Source organism: Adiantum capillus-veneris, chromosome 14 (assembly GCF_014529385.1).
Source record: "Adiantum capillus-veneris isolate H3 chromosome 14, ASM1452938v2, whole genome shotgun sequence".
In the NCBI taxonomy this organism is placed as follows: domain Eukaryota; kingdom Viridiplantae; phylum Streptophyta; class Polypodiopsida; order Polypodiales; family Pteridaceae; genus Adiantum; species Adiantum capillus-veneris.
The window spans coordinates 34,869,485-34,881,922 of NC_140944.1; positions in this window are offsets into that span (position 1 = coordinate 34,869,485).

Sequence of the window (12,438 nt, forward strand, 5' to 3'; positions counted from 1 at the left end):
ATCACTTTATATGCATGCACACATTCAAGATTAGGTGCACACACACTTGAAATTTTTGACACTTTTTATGCACGCATATGAATTCTTGATGAGAATTAAGCATTATCTTGACACACACAAAGTTCATTAGTCCAGATTTGATCGTCAATTTCATTCCAAGTGAATCAAATTAGGTGCAAAGTGTAGGTCAATTGAGTTACACACCTAATTTTAGCAAATAATTAGCACAATCAACCACCTTAATCAATTAAGAATTGACATGAGCAAGTGAGTGCACATACATTGTAATCACTCTCCAAGCTATTCCTTTGCTCCATGTGAAGACACATCATTGCACACACAAGTGTGTGCACCATCAAATCGGCTCCAAAATTGACCATTGTAAGCCAAAAATCAAACACTCAAATCATCCAATTAGGCGTAAATTGGTACAATTAACTTGATTAGAGTGATGATTCCACCTCTTAAAAAGGGAGTTAACACACATTACACTTCAACGCTAGTGGTTAGGTTAGTAAAGCTAGTCAAAATCTAGTAGAAATTAGCATGGAAATGAAGCGAAATTAGCAAGGGTTAGTATGAAATTAGTGAAATTGGGGGTTGGGGTTATTCATAACTCAGTATTAGCATCAATTACTTGCACAATATCATCAAATCAAACAAAAATTGAGTTACACACACTCAAAAACCAAGAAATTAGTAATGAAATTACTCTATTCTACACATCCTATACTCACTAGCTTAGGTTATCGATCTCCGGCAGCGGCGCCAAATGTTGGGAGGCGTTGTAGCATGACCTACTCGCAACCCACACAAAATTATCAAATCCGTGGATCGGCAACTTGGCTAGGGCATGGAAGCACGAGAATCGGATAGATAGAAATAGAAGATTCAAGAGAATAGTTCACCGATGCAAGTAGAGATTAGCTATGACAAGACTAACTCTAATCATTTTCTAATCACTAATCTATCAACTCCTAGACACATCAAGTCCACCAAAATACGACTTGCCAATCTTATGGAGTCACAAGAACACAGTCAACACAAGCATCCATGATCAAAGCACACAGTAATCACATTGAAGTTGGCCTTTCCAATCTTCACATGCCAACCAAGTTACTCTAATCACATCACACACAAGTGGTATTGAGCTCAAGGCTCTTAAACCTTCACACACATAAGCACACAATTAGGCACAAACTCTAATGACATGACCAAGAGTGCACACACACTACACTAATCAAGAGAATTAGAGGAATATTCAACTAATTGAAATACTTAGGAAAGAAGAGAGTTAAGATCAAAGCAAGAAGTACATACTTCTCTCAAATCTAGAGTAATCAGAGTGTAATATACCTCATGAAATAATGAAATGTAGAGAAGATAAGACTAATGAGTAAAATAGGAATTAGATTAATCAGGCTTCTCTAATTACAATGGATTACTCCTAGCCTCTTAAGCATGGGCATTAAGCTCAAGGCTAGGGCAACCATAGAGTAACACGAGAGAGAGAGAGAGAGAGAGAGAGAGAGAGAGAGAGAGCTCTCAAAAGTGGATACTCAGGAATGAAGCCTCCTTTCATAAAGGCTTCCTTTTAAAGGCTTTCAACACAATCCCTTCTACTATGGGTTTAAGCTTGACTCTCTAACTAGAATATACAACTTTGGAACTCTAAATGAGCCCAAGACTTATACAAAGTGAGTAGAAAATATTGAGACATCCATAGCATATCTCCCGCTTGATGCATAACCGGTGTAGCCTGTGTTAACCGCTGCTAACATTGATATAACATTAATTTCCTCATGCTCTCATCCCTTGGCATGACATAATATACGAACCAATCACATGTATGCAAACAAATCAGTGTTTGATTGCAATAGTGGCAATTAAGCTTGCTACCAGGTCTGTCATAAAATTCGCGCACGCAAGGTAGTTTTAGCATGCTGCCATTGAAATGTGTTGTGTTTGACTTCCCAAAATTAACCAATTTGGGACAACTTTCATAGATACATTTTAGAGCACCTGCACATTGACTTTTGCGACACACTCCAAAAATTACAATATTTGAGGTTTGCGGTTTAATCCAATGGTATAAATCATACTTATAATTCATATCATCCATTGGATGAACCTTTCCTAAGGTCGGTGGAAACTCAAACAGCATGTTACCATTGTACACCTTTGGTATTTCCGACACTTGTTTGATCTCCACTATCTTTGAAAGAAGCTTCATCAAAGTGTTGGGCTTCATCATTGCATTAAAAATAGACAAAATACTATTTGTACTCCTTACCTCGATAGAGTTTTGCAATGCTTGCTCTCCAAAGAGTTGTTCCTTTCTTGGACTAGTAAGGTCTATGTAGGGAACATACACCAATGGAGCATCCATTCCAGTAGAATTTGAGACCGTGTCATCTTCGACTAGCACCTCGAACTTTGTAGAAAGAGATTCGTCCACAATATAAAACTCCTCTCCCAAGTGATTGCTTGCTCTCTCCATGGGCACTGTCAACTCTTCACTCCCAACGACAAAAATTGCATGCAAATCAGAAAACGTTTGTGGCAAAACATGCTCTTGTAGATATTAAACCCCAAAGATAATCTTCTCATTGGTAAAGGGAAAAGCCCTTTCAAAAGAAGGAAGGCTATAGTGCATGACATGATAGTCGAGTATAAATCTCTTGCACGAGAGTGAAAGTATTTAGTTGCGTTTAGAGGATTTAAGAGCATTTTATATTGGTCTTAGTAGTTATTAGTAATATTTAATAATAGTTAAAATCCATATTACAAATTGTTTTTGTTAAAATTGCATTACCCTCTCTCGTTCGCTCCACCTCTCTCTCTCTCTCTCTCTCTCTCTCTCTCTCTCTCTTCCCTTCCCCTCGTGTGAAATCCCCCCCCATCTGCCCCCCTCTCTCTCTCTCTTGCCGTGTGGATTGCCCCCCCCCCCCCCCCCCCCCCCCCCCCCCCCCTCTCTCTCTCTCTCTCTCTCTCTCTCTCTCTCTCTCTCTCTCTTTGGACCACGGAATGACGCAGGGGCCGTGGAGGGGAGGGGCAAGGGGCCTCTCCCTCTCACTCTTTCTCTCTGTCTGGGCGGCCGAGCGGCGCACTGGGGGGGGGAGGGTAAGGGGGTCCCTCTCTCTCTCTCTCTCTCTCTCTCTCTCTCTCTCTCTCTCTCTCTCTCTCTCTCTCTCTTTCTCTCTCTAGGCGGTCGAGCAGTGCAGGGGGGCGGTGGGGGAGGCTCTCTCTCTCTCTCTCTCTCTCTCTCTCTCTCTCTCTCTCTCTCTCTCTCTCTCTCTCTCTCTCTCTCTCTCTCTCTCTCGGGGTGACCGGGCTGCGTAGAGGGCGGCAGGGGGAAAAGGTGGGGCGGGGAGGGGGAAAAGGGGGCCTCTCTCTCTCTCTCTCTCTCTCCAACAAAAAATGCAGCCATTGTTTACCTAGTAGACAACAGTTCACTCTTTTGATCATAACTTCTTCATCCAAACTCCGATTTGGGCGATCTATAGCCTCAGCCGAAGAGCACAAAGCCCTCTACGCATTGTTGTATAGACATAAATTTTCACATCACTGGTTCATATTTCACATTGTATAGGGGCTTGGGTTTGTTTCATTCAAAGCTAGAGACCTTTTTTGGAGTGGGGGTGTTGGAGCTATATATGGCTCACTATACTCAACTTGGACTCACCTATATATTTGTATCTTGTCCTCAATATGAATCAGTTTTTGGGAGCATACATGGTGTGTCTCTTGTCTTGTCTCTCTCTTTCTCTCTACATCTCAACAAAACATCTCTTTCTCTCTTGGTAGATTTTGGAAAAGGCAACAACTTTGATGTTATTGTAGGGAGACCGTATATGCATCAACTCAAAAAAATCAAGAAAGGGGCTATGACCATCTCATTTGTGGCACAAGGGAGTTATCACCAAGGTGAATACCAAGGATCATAGTTATAGGGACATCAACCAAACTCCGATTGAAGACTTTGCTGTAACTACAAATGACAAAACGCAATTACCTCCATGGCTAGTGAAGAATGCTCACATTTGGATATACGGAGCATCAAAATGCGGGAGTCTATTGAAGGAGGATTGCATCCTAGAGCATGCAGTAGAAGAAGAATACTACATAAAGTAACCATCCCTAGAGGAGCTATTTGAACCCCTCGGATGGGATCAAACACTATAAAATCTTGATGTATCTGTAAATGAGGTAACCAACACCACATTTTTCAACAAAGATGGCTATGATATAAGACCCTTTCTAATGGTTTTGGGGTCAAAGAAACTAAAAATATTTTGAAAACTACTAGAACAGAACAGGTAAGGGATTATAAACAAATAGTGGACGAGGTTTCTATAAGTGACCTTCCACATGATGATAAAGATGAATACCACAATTTAAGGAGTGAGGAATTAGGAAATGATGTAGAAGATGAACTCTCTGGTGATTCTGAACACCAAATTGCAAAAAAAAGAGGATGAGTAAAATTTTCACGTATTTCCTAACCAAAAATCATGGAGACAAGAGAAATATCAGATAAAACAAACGAAGAAACAACAAAACAAAATTGAGAAAAAAATGCCAAAGTTGATGACCAAAATTGTAATTGGACTAATTTTTAAAGTTCCTAAAGTCGAAAAGAATGTAGTAGGCCATATCTTTGTTTAGCACGATCTGAAAGATTGTTGAATAGTCTATTAGACAGAGCTTATATGAATGAGTTTAAGATATTAAGAGAGAAAATATATTCTCTTTTTTGCAAATGATACACTAAAGATATATTTAATAGAGATTAATGAATAACAGATAGTCTATCTATGAACAATATAATAAACACGTAGTTAAAATTGAGATTTTTATTAATATCAATATTTTATATTTATGTGTTTTAGCTTAAAATGCATGGGTAGGCTTAAAATAAGTTGAAAACGTAGTGGAGACCCAAAAATAGGGTTTTTACGAGTCGAGACCTAAAAGTTGCGTTTTCAGCCAAAGAAAGACGTTTTTCGTAATATTTTTCTGAGTTCGTTTCACCAAGTTATAACAAAAACAAATTGCCTGGAGTAACAAGGTAACCTACAAGTAGCAACAGGTTAGGTTACAAAAAAGTATACACAGGTAATATCTCTTTTGTTTGATCCAATCAAAAAGTGATTATACTCTTTTATGATGGTACAAAATGATGTTTTGAATTTGATTATCATGTTGATTTGGTTTCACGAGTATGTTCTTTTGGCTATGTTGTAGACGATGCAAAAACCAATGTGTGAAACAAGATATGTGCAAGGTGTCATGATATTGGGATTGTGATCGTGTTGCGATTTTGATTATGATCATTGTTGTCATCAAGAGATTGAGATTGAGAGTGAGAATGTGATTGAGATTGAGATTGTGCACAAGATTGATATTGAGAGTGAGAGTGTGATTGAGATAGCTCGGGGGTGGTCGCGAGGTTATGAAATGAGCTATGCTCTTCTTGTAATGATTACCTTGTATCCATACACTGTTTATTTCATCTATCTACTCTGCGTACTATGTATATTCTTTGTTCATTATCTATGTATTTCTCTCTCTCATGTCGCGTCACAAAAATGCAATAAGTTATGCTCATAGGAGTAGATGATTGTGTCTGAGACAAAATAATAAGAAAACCCATGAAATTGACAAGTTCTTGGGCAAGGTGAAAAAAACAGAGCAAGAAATAGACAAAAACTAAACCAAAAGATCACAAAAAATTTCCAAAATAGAGCTCAAGAGTGAATATCAAAAATTAAAACAAACATTCAAGGAGTTTTGAATTGCAAAAATGGAAACGAAGGAAGACTCTAACTCAAAAAAAATCGATGGACCCTCTCATTACAAGACATATATAATTCAAATCGACGAATTGTGGTAGAACAACCTTTGAGAGAGCCCAAACCGATAACATTTTATGATGGATCTGAGAATGCAAAAGAGATACATTTGGCACAACTAAGAGAAGAATCAAAACCGGCCTACATAGCTATAGATCTTACTGAGGAAGAGGAATAGCTATTGATAACTACCCTCAAACAATGGAAAGATGTATTTGCGTGGTTATACAAGGATCTAAGTGGGGTAGATCCTAGTATTTTTCAATACACAATACCTCTGAATGTGATGCAAAATTGCATCAACAACGTCCATACACATACAATGAGACTTTTGCAAAAAAAATTAAGGAAGAGATAGACAAACTGAAAGAGGTAGAACTCATCTATGAGATTGAACAGACGGTGTGGGTGTCACCAATTGTTGCGATGCTTAAAAAGAACTATAAATTTTGAGTGTGGTGTAAATCTCTAGCAAGTCAATGCTGCTACAATCAGAGAAAACTATTCTTTATCCATTACAGATCATGTGATTGAAAGAGTTGCTAGGAAAGAAGCTTGCACTTTTACATATCAGGTAATTCCTTTTGGTCTCACAAATGCACTTGCAGCACCAAAAGAAAGTCTTTGAGAAATGAAATCGTATTTGCCTAAACCTTTCATGGTAAGAGCATTAGGGAAAATATGAACCCCAAAAGGGACCTTTAGGGTCAAAGATTCTTTTGGAATATACTCTCTCTACCAATGAGAATGGGCTTGTTGTTACGGTCCCACCAGTTTTAGCATTTTTTGTACAACCATAACTTCAAATTTGTCAAAACATAGTGCACTTCGAGTGCATTACAGAGCTCTTTCCATAGATATGCTACATGATTTAGTTTTAAGGTACGTAGATATGCGCTATCCATGCCCCCCTATTTATGTCCTATTGTTGACTAAAATTTGATTGGTTTCTCTTACAATGTCCCTTTGGGGTTCATATTTTTCCTAATGCAAGGCAAGATTCTGGGATATATTGTGTGCAAAAATGGTATTTCTACTGATCTTGAAAAGATACAAGTGATTCTTGCTCTTCCACGACCAAAAAAAGTTAGAGAGGCATATTGTATCTGCCTAAACCCTATAAAGTGTCTTTTCATGGTAAGACAAGGCAACATTTTGGGATATATTGTGTCCCAAAATAGTATTTCTACTGATCTTGAAAATATACAAGTTATTGTTTCTCTTACACAACCAACAAAAGTTCGAGAGATACAAGTCTTCATGGGACATTGTTATCGCAAATCCATTTACATGTACGCGATCAATGTGAAACCTCTCTATGCACTTATCAGTAAGTTTGACTGGAATGAGGAGTGTGAGAAATCATTTCAACAATTGAAGAAGAGACTTATTTCTTCTCCAATCTTGAAAGCTCTTGACTGGAACAACATCTTTCATGTCCATGTTACACTACCACAAAAAGAGAGGGTTTGGGAATGATCTACTATGTTAAAAAGTTCAGACATTACCTGCTCGCAAATAAATTCATGTTCTTTGTGGACATGAGGAATTATTATAACTCGTAAACAAACCTTGCAATGCAGGTTGCATTGTTCAATGGTTCCTAATTTTTCTTGAGTTTGATTTCATGATGGTGGTAAAGAAAGGAACTACACATCAAAGAGCGGACCATTTGTCACAAGTGCTACATGGGGAAGCTCCTATAGGGGTTGAAGATGATTTGCCATACTCTTATCTCTTCAACATCCAGATGGTACCAAAGTGGAGCGAACAAGTCATACTTTTCTCACCATAAGTTCACTGCAGATCGAGAAACAACCATCAATCACTGAGCAATCTCACAACCTAGTTCTGGTTTGAGGATGGTTATATAAACAAGGACAAGATGGCATACTCATGTTATGCATCAAGTAGTGCAAAAAAGAGTTGTATTTGCAAGAAGCTCACGTGAAAATTACAGGCATACATAATGCCAACACGCAAACATATCAGAGACTAATGCTACTTGGGGTATATTGGCCGAGCATGCAAAAACTTTGTATATAACTATGTTTGCTCATGTAATGTTCGCACAATCAAAAAGCCAATTGTGCATGCTACATTGTTGAGGATATCAATAGCACTCAATGGGTGAAGTACCTAGTGGAATACTTAGAACAAGGAGCTCTACCAAAAAGCCTGAGTAGAGTGAGGGTACGATCAATCCAATACAAAGCCAAAAACTATCCTCTTATTCGAAACCAACTTTATTGGAGAGGAATGGATGAAAACTTTAGAGTTTGTGCTACAAAAAGAAAGTACCTACCCATACTTGATCAAGCCCATGCTCGTCCAACAAGAGGACACTTTTTGCTTTAAGAAACCATAAAAGTGATACTCTTAACAAGAATTTGGTGGCAATCACATCTAGGATGACCAAACAAATGCAAGTGACAATAAAACAAAGCAAGGACAGCTTGCTTCTACAACAAAGCTACATGTCAGTAAATTCCAAGGATGTGTATATAAAGTTTGGATCTAAAAATCAATTTGGAATCAAAACCAAGATTCTATGATCCCTAACCCCCTTGAGAACAAGGTAGAGTGATGACCTACCAGGACACTTTCGCCCGAGCTATCTGAGTGTCGTCCCTTGACCAAAGGAATTTTCTGATCAATCTCTCTACCTAGGCGATGCATGAGCTTGAAAAGTACCAACGAGATGTAATGTACCACATATTATCTAACAACACCTAGTTGGCCACTACAACTTTGCCTGCGAAAGAATTGGACCATAACTTGGGAACTCAGAAAATAAGAGATAAACCTGTCCAAATTTGAAAAGTGTGTTAGAATACACGATAGGAACAAGTGCCCGAAGTTTCATCCCTTTATGCTTCCCAACATGGAACACAATCCATGACCCCTAAAGGTTAACCAAGCACAAACCACATCACCTGATCCCAAACATCAAGGATAACCCAACCCTAAAATTTCAAGTCATTTGGATTTCAAAACCCTTGCAAAAGTACCAAAAATATCTAAGTCTCATAAAAATTCCAAAATTTGGCATTAAATTTCAACTCGTGATCCAAATCCGAAAAGAAGTGACCCATAGCATCCCCAACTCATGCTCAGTCAGATGGTATCACCAAAACTCCAAAATGTTTTTGAACATGGATCATTCATGACACCTTGAGCCACATGATGCACTGGTGAAGTTTGGACCAAATTGGGCTTGTTTTGATCAAGTTATACTCATTTTTCAATTTATGGTCAAAGTTTGTGTTTTTTCAACTTTTCTTGACAACTAGCTGGCCAACTTCTAGAGGTAATTTTAGAATATCAGATCCCTACCATGTCATAGAGATTGCATTAAAGAAAAAGCACATGTATCAGATGAGGAGTTGGCACAAATCTAAGCAAATATCTTCATTGGAAGGTTTGAACATGTCAAAGGAACAAAAGAAAAGACAACCATATTCCCTAAAGAACTCTAGAATTTTCATCGGCAGCAAGAAGTGATTGAAGGATCACAATGCCTCTAGATGGGAACTTTTTTTTAATTACAACCATGGGAAACGAGACTTCCAACGGGTCCATGAGCTGACATCGTCAATCCACTATAATGGAGAGGCGGTACTGAGACTGATAAAGATGGAGCCAAATTAAAGGTCTGAATCATTTAAGATACAATAAATCAGGAATTGCACTTTCCACTAGGAAACCATAATTTTATCTTAAAGACAAAGGCTATCGATAATGAAAGAGCTTTTGTGAAGCAGTAGGGCACAAGTTCACCTATAAAGACATGATGTATTTGGAGACAGAACTGCAATTTCAACTCATTGCACACCATCTAAAAATCTAGAAGCCACCAAGGTATATAGAGCTTGACTTGCACATTTTGATGGTGATTGCAATAAGGCTATCAGAGAAAAGGACAATAAAAAGCAATCTAGGCATATAAATTCTAGAAAATACGATGGAGGAAAACCCGAAAAAAAACGTCCGCAACATAACATACATGAACAGTGGACCAGTATTGACAAGGATTGCCTATCTAACATTAGGCATGATTGATAAGCTACCACTTGAAGAGACACAATTGGAGTTGATCCATAAATCTAAACATGCAGTTAAACCAGTGGTGGGACCTTCTACATTACAACCTCCAAAGAAGAAAGACAAGACATAGCTTAAGGAGAAAGACGTCCAACAACAAGGAAACTAAGCCAGATGTAAGATTGATCAGAGATACACCTTCCAAATATGAATCATCAGATGACAAAGAAAAGGAGGTGGAAGGAAAAGAAGATTATACAATCCACAAGGTTCATTTAAAAAGAAGATCAAGTGAGCATAGAGATCCCATTCCAATCCCTCAAGCGCAAAGGTCCATGGAAGAAACTCAAGAACTAAGAGCGGAGCTCCTCAAAAAGAGAACGAAAGAGAAGAGGGAGCAGGGAGATTATGCGGACGATGAAGGAGAAAGTGACCAAGATAAGCCGCTTGAGCAAAGAAAATATAGAAGTTTCTAGGAAAATGCAGCAAAGGATTATACAAGAGCTCAAACACAAAGTAAAGCAAAGGGAACAGCAAGAGTCCAAATGACAACGTATCGATGATCTCAAATCATCCGATGAATCGACCAATTCCAAGGAGGCTGACAAGACTTACACTAAAGGGAAAGAGACACAATAGGAGGGTGGTGTGGATCCAATCTACCAACCACCCCTTCTCCTGCTCAAGAGTTAACTGACCAAAAAGTTGATAGAGAGAAGGTTGAGCAAACAGTAGTGTTGCCAAAGCAAAGAGCCACTCAAATGTTTCCAACATTACCTACAAATCAAGAGAGGGATGAAGGTAAAGTCCAAGAAACGGAGAAAGCTCCACCAGCACCTCAAGAACTAAGTGATAAGGACAAGGAAGTGGAGGCCACATACAAGACTGGAGCCAGCACCTCTAGCCAACCTCAAACGACACAACCAAAGCCAAAGTTGCCCCGCTCACAAGCCATAAAAGAAAAGAAAAGGAGCTAATAGACTCTTTTGACATTGACGACCATCTGGAACAAATCAAGCTACATTTCCAGTGTCAAAGAGTACTCCACAACCTACGAGGAGTAGAGCTAGAAAATACCAAGGTCAAAGTAACTAAAGCACTTAAAGTCAATCAAGAGATACAACAAAGATTGAAGATTTACAAGGTAACCAATAAGACCTTCAAGCTGAGCTACAAAGCTGAGCTCGAGCCTTCAACGAGGCTAACACAAATTTAAAGGTCAAGCAACAACGCTTAGAAGAGGAATTGGAAAAGAAAGATTTGAGAATGACAAATTAGGAGAATCCTATGGGGTTGTCAGTAAAACACTTACATAACTACTAGAAATGCAAGACATCCAAACCCTTTCTTTGACTTCAACAAAGCCAGACTCAGTGATACAAGAGTTAAAAGATCACATGGCGGCCCTAGCTCAGGAGCGATATGACATGCAAATCATGATAGCAGGGCATAAGTCCATTCAAAAGAAAAAAGAAGATGAGATTACACTTCTATAGGAACAACTAGAAAAGGAAATAGAAGAGATGGCTACTCAAAGCACGCACATGTTGTGGCATTACAAACAAAAGATCTAGTCATCAGTGCCATAAAAGCCCTACCAAACAAAGTAGAGGCTCCTCAAACATGGATCTTCCTTTTGTAAAACTACCTAACACTTGTACAGAAGGAGGATTATATGAGTTTCTAGATACAAAAGATCAAGCAGATTCTCGAGAAGAATATATGCAGTATGAACATAAGGTACTAGATTCGGTCGCACTTTTGATGATCGCACTTGACAAAGTAGTCAAGAACCATGGGAACGGTATGATTGCATTGCTATCAATGAGACAAAAGGATCTCTTATGGAAAAGGAAGATTTTGCATAGTCTTGAGCCCAACCACAAAGGGGATTACAGGGATGTCCTAGTAACAACTAAAAAAATTTACACAATCCTCAATAACCAACCCCTGTGGAAAAAAAAAATGGTTCCGAAATCACCCAAACAATGAGACATACTATAGAAACACGCCACGACATATCAGGATTGATCCGACTTACTGGCCAATCAATAGAAGGCGATCTTGGGATAGCTTTTACAACTAGCAAGGTAAAGGACCGACGGTACTGAACTACCCAACTCTCACAAAGACTTCAAGAAACTTTTGAGCAATTGAGCAATTCAGATCAAGGATGTTCCGGACTTGTCTTTCCAGATGCTAGTGAAAATTTCCAAGATGATTATCACATGTATCACAGAATTTGAAGACATACAAGTAGCGGTGCATCTTTGGTAAGTATTCCAAGAAGGAAGCTGAGGACTATGCTAGAATCTAGAAATAGAGATTCCAAGTCAGAACAACATCATGCGGTTGTACATCCACGTCATCTTTCTACCCTCACACTACATGCGAACATTTCAAGAGGCATTCATGATCGGGTTCTTTGAAGTAGATCCGTCCATCTTCAACCCCATTATAAAGAATGTACCGGCTCATCGCATTTCATACCAAAGCACTTTGAGAAACAATCTATTCAGGGAGATGGAAGAAAATGTAG